We start from the raw sequence: 10,811 nt of genomic DNA, 5'->3' as shown, positions 1-10,811 counted from the left end.
AAAGTCGACCTAACCCTCATCTACTTCTCCAAGTTTGCAAATTTGCGATAACCATGAGCATAGAGAAATTAAAGTTTTGACTTTGGGAATGTCAAGATTGTTGTGGTAATTTAAATATTTATATTGTTGAGTGTCGATTAGAATAAACAACGAAAGAGAAAAATAGAAAAGATTGAATACACATGGGTAAATGAGGTATTGAGTCTTCACTAAATGAGTAAATAAAACCAGAATACAATATGGAAAAAATAAATCTAAATGCATTAAACGTACATTGCCTAAAACCCTAAATACAAAACTCTAACTCTCATAGAGCAAACCCAAATACGAAACCCTAATTTTCATAGAGTTCTCTTTATAATTACTACAAAAACTCTCATGGGTTGGTTAAAAAGAAATCCCAATGGGCTTGATGAGGATTCAACAGAAGTCCAAAGAGAACAACACGCTCGGGCATACATCCTTCATATCATCGAAAGTATCTTAATGCTGATAAGTCATGAAATCTCGTCCATCTAAGGTGACTGCTGAAACTCGTCAACTTTAGCGAAGCGGGCGAACTCAGTTGGGGGACTGCATTGTTGGTGACTTTGTATCGGGAGACGTGTCGGGCGACACAACCATGGAAAATTAAAATTGGTGGTTGCATGCTATTATTGTAATCATGGGTGCGGTACCAATTGCCATTTTTATGTCCTCGAGCGAACTACCCTTATACATTCCTACTCATAACAAAGTAAAATTCATTAGATAATATATTTACCATAATAAAATTAATTAAAATTTAAATTATTCTACTAACAAGTTATTTCAATAGGTGGAACCATGAGCTAAGTTACGCGGGATTACTGAATAAGCTTTGAGATATACGACTTTTGTTGGACCAACGATCAGAAGTGGATGTATGTATTTTTTTTTAAAAATTTGAATTATATAATATTAACTTAATTGATTTGAGATTTAGTAGTATATATAACTAAAATTCTTATTATTTTAATACAAATTGAATAAATGTCATACGAGAATCTGATAATTCAAGAATGCATCCCGTCGGAATTTTTGGTGAATCATAACATCTGGCACGTGAAGGTGCTATTGGTAGTGTCCGCTACTGTGGAGATGCACAAGTTGGATAGAGCGTTGCGGCAATTTGGGTTCAGGCAATCGATTCCAGTAGCACTTCAAGACTTCGATGATCTGCATCCTTTTGACTTGCGGGGAAGGACGGATGAGAATTTGGTCAGTATTCCACGCCTAATATATCTGCATGTCGAACAATATATACGAGTTTTTACCTACTCGCGATTCTATTGTAGTTCTGAAGTTAGCCTACGATCCAGAGTATATGCAATGGTTTAGGGTTTATAGCAAGCCATACTTGTTAGGGGAAGAGGCGAGGAGTTGGAAACCGCATATGAGAAGGCCACGACGGGTGCTTATACATCCAAGGTCTAATGAGATGGGTCTATCGTCAGCCCCTATGCAAGAACCGACATCAATGGTCACACCTGCACCCTCGGTCAATATGTCTCATCTTATTCTGGAGCGTATACTAATATTGTCATTTTTACACAAGCACCATATATTCCACCACATTTTTTGCTTCTACTTTGATGTCAGGTTTTATTTTTGGACCTTCGTCCCTAGTGTATTACACGCCAATGCCATTGACATTTTTGATGATGGCGATACCAATGACGACGTATTTGCCGTCTATAATTTGAGCACTGATTGAGAGTCCAGTCGTTATGTCATCGATGTAACACCCCTCACCCGTATTCAATGCCGTAATAGGGTTACAGAGTATTATCGGACTTACAACACATTTATACATACTTTTCACATACATTTAATCAATTCATACAATTATCATTCAATCTCAATCAATTTGTCCCTAATACGAGCCTACTAGGCCCCAAACATACTTTGGGAGTGGTTCGGGACTAAACCGATAACTTAAGAAATTTTCACGAAACTTTAAAATTTTTTCTCAAAACAAATGACACACGCCCGTATGACCATGCCATGTGTCTCACACGGCCACCACACACGCCCATGTCACAGGCCGTGTGGACATTCGAAATAGGAGCATATGACTATGTCCCAGCCCATGTCCTACCCCATGTAACTCTCTGACTTGGGTCACACGGCCAACACACGCGCCTGTGTGCCCTAAAAATGGCCCTATATGCCCGTGTACCAGGCCTTATGCTAGGCCGTGCCAAACCTGTAGGGTATACTGACTTATGCTACACGACCAAGTCATACGCCCGTGTGTGAGACCGTGTGAAACATACTGACTTAATTTCAAAATTAACGCCAAGGGACACACAGCCGTGTACTTGACCCTGTGCCGCACACGGCTGAGACACAGGCCTGTGTCTCTGCCCGTGTGGATAAAAATAGGCTATTTACCAAGTCAATTTGCCACCCAAATTTATGCTCACTTACATCAATTCAATTACATCAATATATAACATCAATAGTCATTTTAAAACATTCAATTCAAGCCTAATTCATGCATGATCTAAACCATTATCTCAAAACACAAATTCTCTAAATACACCATACCATTTGTACTAAAATTACATATACAAGTCAACTAGATAAACCTTTCTCAAACATACATTATTTTGCACCAATTCATAAACACAATTCATATCTAATATCATCCATTTAACATTTACCATATCAATATTCACAAGACTCATAATATAATTTATTCACATCTCCATTCATAAGCTCACCATAACAACCATATATACACATATATGCACATAACCAAAATCCACCAAATTAAGCCAAATCTCATGGCTATATTTACAAACCAAACATAAACATTTGCAATGCCAATTTATATGGCCAAATTCATTAACAAAAAATAACCAAAATGACACAAAATCCCTATACATGCCATATACTTAAAATACCAAGTTCATAGGTACCGAAAGATAGGTGGATAGTATGAAGTGATTTCTAACGATCCCTGAATCCGAGCTAGCTTTGAATCACTATAAAACATAGAAAATTAGACGATGTAAGCTATAAAGCTTAGTAAGCTCGTATAAAATAAACTTAATGCAATCACATAACATAAATCAATAATTTGAATACATCAATATGTAACTTTCCTTAAATATCAAACCTTTCAAAAGCTCATTCACAAAACTATATACTTTTATTCTCATTTCTTTGATTCAACATTAAAATAGTTTATACATATACTTGTACCATATTGTACCAACCTCATCTACATTCTCGTTTCTCATTTACCCATTGAACCATTCGGAATAGAAGTCGGATACTCAAGGTCTCACACGATAAGTACCTATACCATGGCCCGTAGCCAAATCAAGGTAACTTATCTCCGACATAGTGATATCATGGCTCGAAGCCAAATCAACCAATATGCATGGCCCAAAGCCAAATCGATTTATCACAACCCGAAGTTCTATATCATGGCCCGAAGCCAACTCAAATTATCCCTAATAACATGTCACTAGCATCCTAAACTATTCCTAAGGTTCAACCGGGCTTCCAACTGTCGAATCATTCACATAATCACAATTTATGCTATATCAAAGCATATAGAATAAATTTAAAATGAAATTATAACATACGAACTTATCTTGGATACTAAAATGGCGAATCGAGTCAACTATTCTTTAACTTTATTCTTTCCCCGATCTAAGTCCGTAGTTTTCCTTTCTTGATCTAAATATATTCAAAATTGACTTATTCAATCATCTATTTATTCAATTTAGTCCAAATCACACTTTAAAAACATTTACACTTTTTCCCTACATATTTTACATTTTTTACAATTTAGTCCTTATTACACAAAATCACAAATTCATGCAAATTTCAAAACACCCATGCTTATCCAAATTATCATTATACCCTTAGCAGCCCATATTTTTCATTTATTTTACATTTCAACCATAAAGTTTTAACATTTCTTAATTTAATCCCTATTTTGCATTTTTAATAAAAATCACTTAACAAAACTTGTATATCTATCAACAAGCATTTATAATCTATCAAGAAACTTCAAAATACACATGTATTCATCAATGGTATCACTCAAAATCTTTAACATTTTTGCAAAATAGTCCCTGGGCTAGCTAGTACTAGTTGCAACGATCTCAAAAATATAGAAATCATTAAAAACCAAACAAAAATAGACTTACATGCTCAAGAAGACAAGGCCGAAAGCTTGAAGCTTTGTTAATGGCTTCCTTAGGTTAAATTTTGGTGGATGAAGGATAATAGAAGATGATACAATTTTTTTTTTATAATTAACCTTTAATTTCTAAATTACCTAAATAACCTTATTAACAAACCATTTCAACACCTAATAATGTGTCCATATAAGTCCACTCATGCCATTAATGGCCTAATTACAACATAAGGACCTTAACTTTAAGGTTCTATAGCTATTAGACACCTTTAGCTATTAGAACTCAAGTTTTACACTTTATGCGATTTAGTCTTTTTTTATCAAATTGACCATTCAAACGATAAAATTTCTTAATGAAATTTTCACACAATCACTCAACAATGCTGTAAAAATTATAATAATAAAATAAATATTTTAACCTCAGATTTGTGGTTCCGAAACCACTGTTTCGATTTGACTAAAAATAGACTGTTGTAATCGGTGTATGTGACACAATATAGTTATACCCCTACGCCGATAATGCCGCAAACACCTTCAGGATCAATGTTCTACCAAGGTGGATCATCTTCTAAACCACCTATTCCTAAACCAGAGGATGCACAATGGCAATCGAGGAGCAGCCAGTCGCAATCAACCATGGAAAAAGGCAAATAATATGATAGGCCAAGACCACAACCTATACCAAAAATTGAACCAAGAAGAAATCCAGCTCACAACTATCGACCACCTCAATGTGGCACATATTCCAACCGGGGATTGGGTTGTTTTACTTTATTATTGTACTTCTTATGTTAACATTTCAGTAAATATCAAGCGCTTTTATTTTATCGATGTTTTACATCATTATATTTTTAAATAAATATAATTTTTTCATTAAAGTTGGACTTTGTTATTATTTCATAATATTAAATCAAGATTGCATGTGAAAAATAGAAGAAATTTGTATAATTTATTGATTTGTATTGTATGGCAAAAACGTCCATTTACAGATTACAACAAAATTTATGTTAATGTTGTACTTGTATCATCCCTTCGATGTGGACATGACAGCATTGTATGGACCATGTTCCTACACCACCCGGATAACCTCAAATTGTTTGACTTCTCCTGAATATCCATATTGTTACGTATCAAAGTTGACATCAGTTGACTTTTTAGTTTGCGTCGCAATGATTTATCGGGTAACAACTTAAATAGAGTGCTCGATACAGGTGGCCACCTACGTTCATCTGGGACAGGTGGGAATATGTTTCTCCACATGTTGTACATGTTTTCTAGTTTGCAAACTTCATCCACAAAGCTCATGGGATCCAAGCATTGATACCAACATGCTGCAATTGCATGAGCATATGGAAAACAAAGTGCGTCAAATATAGTTGTAAGTCATTTGTCTCAAGTGTACACAGTATGCACCCTCGACAATACCTTAGTCTGGCCTATCAAACTCTATTACCCAAAACCATAGGTCTTCGCGTGAGTAACACACTGGATGAATACAGTTTGCTCGTGCTATAGCCTTCTTAATTTTTTTAGTATGTCCTCACTCCAAATGTGGCTGCCCTGCATCTACCCAACATAATTCATCGCTCGCTTTCAAAAAAGTTTAGCCAAACTAAAGTATGTCTCTTTGACAACCGAGATTATCAGCAAATGACGCATTCCCTTTAAAATAGAATTGATGCATTTCGCCAAGTTTGTCTTCATATGCCCATATCATAAACCTCTGTCATAAGATTGTGTCCACTGGCCGAAGGGTATGTTAGAGAGGTAGCCCACCCCGTTATCGTTAATTGCCCGTAAGTTTTCCAACATTTCATGGAAACGATTTTTCACAAGCTCGTACCCTGTTGATAGAAGTGAATAGTTTATCCAGAATGCCTAATATATGCTGACTGATTAAATATCAAAGAATATTTAATAGGGGCAATTACATACCTATGTTGATCACACATGCTCGCTAAGCAGTAAAGGCGTATTGTCTGTACTAGTTCGACGCAACATACTTTAGATAGTACCTATGGTGTGTGTGGTCTCACAGGCTTCTCTGTCATTCAATTGCGGTTAGTATTCCAAGTTCTTGATCTGAGATGATGCATATATTAGATTGGGGGCAAACATGCCTCTTCAACCTAGACATGAAGAAATTCCAATCGTCTATTAACTCCCCTGACATTATTGCAAAGACAACCGTACTTTTGCTAATTTTGCTAATTAATTCACTCTAATCAGCTTTAGTTTCATGGTGGAAACATCTACACATTCCAAATTTTTTCCAATGCAACCAAACAGGCAAGCATTAATAAAAGGTTTGATCAGATAAATTCATTACATGCAGAAAGGCAAATGAAAATAACACAAACTCAGGAATTTATATGGCATAGCATAGAACAACAGCAAAATCTTTTTCCAATTCAAAAAGAAAGGAAAGTTGTACAAATTATGTGGCACAAATTAAATACATACAACTCTCAAATCATCCACAACAATGGAAACATATCAAAATTCCAAAAGTAAAACTATAAGGTGGTGATTAGGCTTATTATTTCCAGTTCTCAGATGAAATGGTTCAAAAATAAAGTACAAAGAAGTATTTATAAAGTGAAACTATGAAGAAAACAGAGTAGTCACTAGGGATAATAATATAATATAATTATCTCTTCCAACTTTGACTTCGGGATAAATGATCCTTCATTCCACCAATAAGCTATGTTTTTTGGGCTATATCAGATGAAATTTCGTAAAAATCAGGGTCGTATTTCATCACTACTTAGCTCTCTTTCACCTTCATATTTTCTTCTTCCATTAAAGACCTCAAAAAAATTTTTTCCTCGTCTTTCCTCTTGCACTTTTGTTTGTCTTTTTGATCTTCCTCATCATTTTCAACCCTATTAGCTTTTTCTAACCAACTCTTAGTAGGAGTGGATCAACAACGCATAAGCAAAAGAGCATTTGCATGTAGTACTGTAGCAACCTGATCATCAACATGATTGAGGGAGCATTTACAACTCTTAATATCAATATGCAAGCTTGAAAAGATTGCAGATTTCAAAAACTTAACTGTCGGCTTAAAGGTCTAAAGTCAAATGCTAAGTTGGTTATAACATGTAATTAAGTAATGAAGCCTACATTTATAATTTATTGAAGGAATCAGGATGCCACAATATCTATAAATGATTAAGTTCAAGTTATACAAATTATATTAAAAATAAGATGATCATTACAAAAATAAAAATAAATAAAAAATGAAGGCCCTTTTCACCAGCGGTAACATGTAATTAAGTAAAGCATGTATTTTTCTGTTTCTTAATCTTAGCCTGAACTAGTTTTACATTGCAAATAACATATGACCTATGTAAACAATGAAAACAGACACACACATATTAAAATTTAAATTTAAATCCATAAAATTTATGTACTTATATTCATGCATCTATACAAACACAAGAAATATATGCAAATTTACATAAGTACAAATTTACAAGAACAGGCACAAATAAAACTTAGGAAGAAACCATGGATAATATAGAGAGATTTTATGTAACAACCCTAACCCGTATCCGTCACCGGAATAGGGTTACGAGGCATTACCAGATAATACACCTCATTCACATACTTTTATGCGTTCATTGTAACAGCCAAATTTTTCAGTGGTGTCGGAAACAGTGATTCGAGATCACTAAATCCGACGAGTAAGTTTAGAAATTTTAATAAATAATAATTATAGGCCAAGCGCGAGCCTAAAAGAATTGTTTTTAATTAATGAATTTTACGATTTTTAAAGAATTAATCAGGTAAATTGGGTTGAAAACGAGATATCGAGACCTCGGATTCATAAACCGAGCCATAAATATTTTTATAAATATTTATGGAGTGTTATTAAGTTAGTATTAAAGTTTTGTTAGAAAATTTTAACGTTTGGTTAGTCAATTAATTAAAAAGGACTAAATTGAAAATAGTGCAAAATTTATTCAATTATGATTAAATAGTTTAAGTGATTAAAAAGGAGGGATTTAAAAGAGAATTGGACCCAATTTGTATGGGCTGGACGGTTGGGCAAGAAAATCAGCAAAATGACAAGGAGAAACAAGGGCAAAATGGGAAATTTTACAAATTAAACAAATAAAACAAGACAAAATTGAAAAATCTGGAGATATCATCATTTTTTCTTCAGCAAAAACGCCATGGGAGGTCTGAAAGCTGCTGGTTTATCATACTTTGACATATGTGAGTTCAATTCTTGCCCTTTTCTTTGAGATTTTTATGTTTTTGTGACTTTTACAATTAAGTCCAAGTGTTTAATTCATTAGTTTTTTATTTTATGGACAAAATTAAAAGTTATCATTGACAAGTGTTGGCTGTTTATGATGAATTAAAATGAATTTGAAGCTTTGATTTTATTGTTTGATGATTTTATCAAGTAATTTCAATGGAAATTGATTTTAGGACCTAATTATGAGAAAGTTGTGAATTAAGGTTTAGTGTTAAAATTCTAATTTTAAAAGGTTGTGTAATAGTTTAGAATGATGGAATAAAATGTTAATTGAGAAAAATTAGCTTATTAGATGGGCTAATTGAGCAAGGACTGAATTGTATGACCTGTGAAATTTAGAGGAAAAATGGTAATAAACATCTTGAACTAAAACAGTTTTGGACAGAAGCAGTGGGCTAATTTTGCAAAATCACCATAAATTGTAAAAATGGAATTAGAGGATGAATAATATATGAAATTAAAGCTTATTGAGTCTAGTTTCTCATAGAAGAAACGGTGTAAGCAATTGAATTGTAAATTATGAGCTATAATGAATTTTGTGAGACAAGGTCAGAATGAATTTGGATTCTCCTGTTTTAAATTTGGAAAATCACCAAAAATTGGAGAAATTTTATTAGAGGCTCAAATTTATATGCTTAGAATCTTTAATGAGTCTATTTTCAATAGAAATCAACGGGAACATTATCCGAGTTCTGTACTGTGATATAATTAATTTTTAGTGAAGAGAGATCAGAACTATTGGATAGTGAAACAAGGGAAACTTAAATGAATAAACTGTACTAATTGGCTAAACCAAAAATTATGAAATTTTTATGGTAAGAAGACATATGAGTCTAGTTTCTGGGAAAATTTATGGATCTTAATTTGGAATTCTGTAGCTCAAGATAAAAATAATTTAGTAACTATAACACAGATGGACAGCGTGAATATTCACATAAGTAGATAGTGAAAATTATGGATAATGTTACCTATAAGTGTGTTGTTTATACTAAGGATGTGGATGGAGAGGAGGAGGAGGAGGAAAATATACATTTATATATGAATGACTTGTGTATAAATTGATCACGTGCCCGATTATAATCGATAAATGTTGAATTAGAAAGAATATAATGTTTTATTTGGAATATTTAATATGAAATTATGATTATTATTATAATACAAAAATCGTACTAGTGAGTTTGTATAACTAAATTTTAGTGACCGTTTGTTAATTTTATGAATTTCATTATGTGTTATTTCATATGAATTGATGATAAAATCGTGAATAATGTAAGAGTGTGAAAATTGAATAAACGATCAAATTGAGTACTTTCAGTGACAAGATGAATTGATGGAAAAGACAATGGTTGATCCATGGCAAAGTGCGAAACGTAGGTATGGTATTTTCCATACCGAGTATAAAATGTAGGTATGGTATTTCAATGAGGAAAACCATACCGAGTGGTGAATCGTGGCACTGAGTAAATGACAGACTCAAATTCGTAAGACGTTCTCTAATTTGACAAAGATTGATAAGTGACATATGAAATTAGTATTGGTAGACTTATGGTTATTATTGATATTGATCTGAATTAAGTGTACCCATTGATATTTAAATGATTCAAGGGGTAAGGTTCTGATATGAGATAATATGAGTTTGAAATGAATTATCACCGGTATATACCTGAATTATATGGAAATGATGGTACGTGAAAAAATTGATATAATGAAATGAATAATAAATGTTTATAAAGAAACAGCAAAAGAATTATATCTATCATGATATGTAAAAGCGGGATTATCTTTTATATGTTGTTACAAGTGAAATTTCTGTTAAATGATCTGTAAATTTTGGTAATACTCTGAATCCCTATTCCGACGACGGATACGGGTTAAGGGTGTTACATTCATAATCAAAATCCATTCAAAATATTCACATTGTCCCTTATAAGGCTCTACGAGACCTTAAAACATGCTTAGAATTGGTTTGAGACTAAATCAATAACATATGCAAACTTTGAAAAATTTATACAATTTTTCAACATATAAGGGATACACGTCCGTGTGAACAGGCCATGTGCCTCACATAGCCACCAGAAACGTCCGTGTTACAGACTGTGTGAAAACAGGGCATATATTCTAACTTGCACCACACGGCTAAGGACATGCTCGTGTGCCATGGCCATGAGAAAACTGGAGTGGTTACTGACTTGGGTCACACGGCCGGCCACATGCCCATGTGCCAGCCCGTGTGTTACACACGGCCAGTAGACATGCCCGTATGTCTAGGCCATGTCAAACCTGTAGGGTATATTAGCCGTGTCAAACCTATAGGGTATATTAACTTAATTCGAAGGGTACCTAGGGACACACTGCCATATA

Source organism: Gossypium arboreum, chromosome 12, assembly GCF_025698485.1.
Source record: "Gossypium arboreum isolate Shixiya-1 chromosome 12, ASM2569848v2, whole genome shotgun sequence".
NCBI lineage: Eukaryota > Viridiplantae > Streptophyta > Magnoliopsida > Malvales > Malvaceae > Gossypium > Gossypium arboreum.
The sequence above is the reverse complement of the archived record's forward strand: the minus strand, read 5'-3'. Positions refer to the sequence as shown.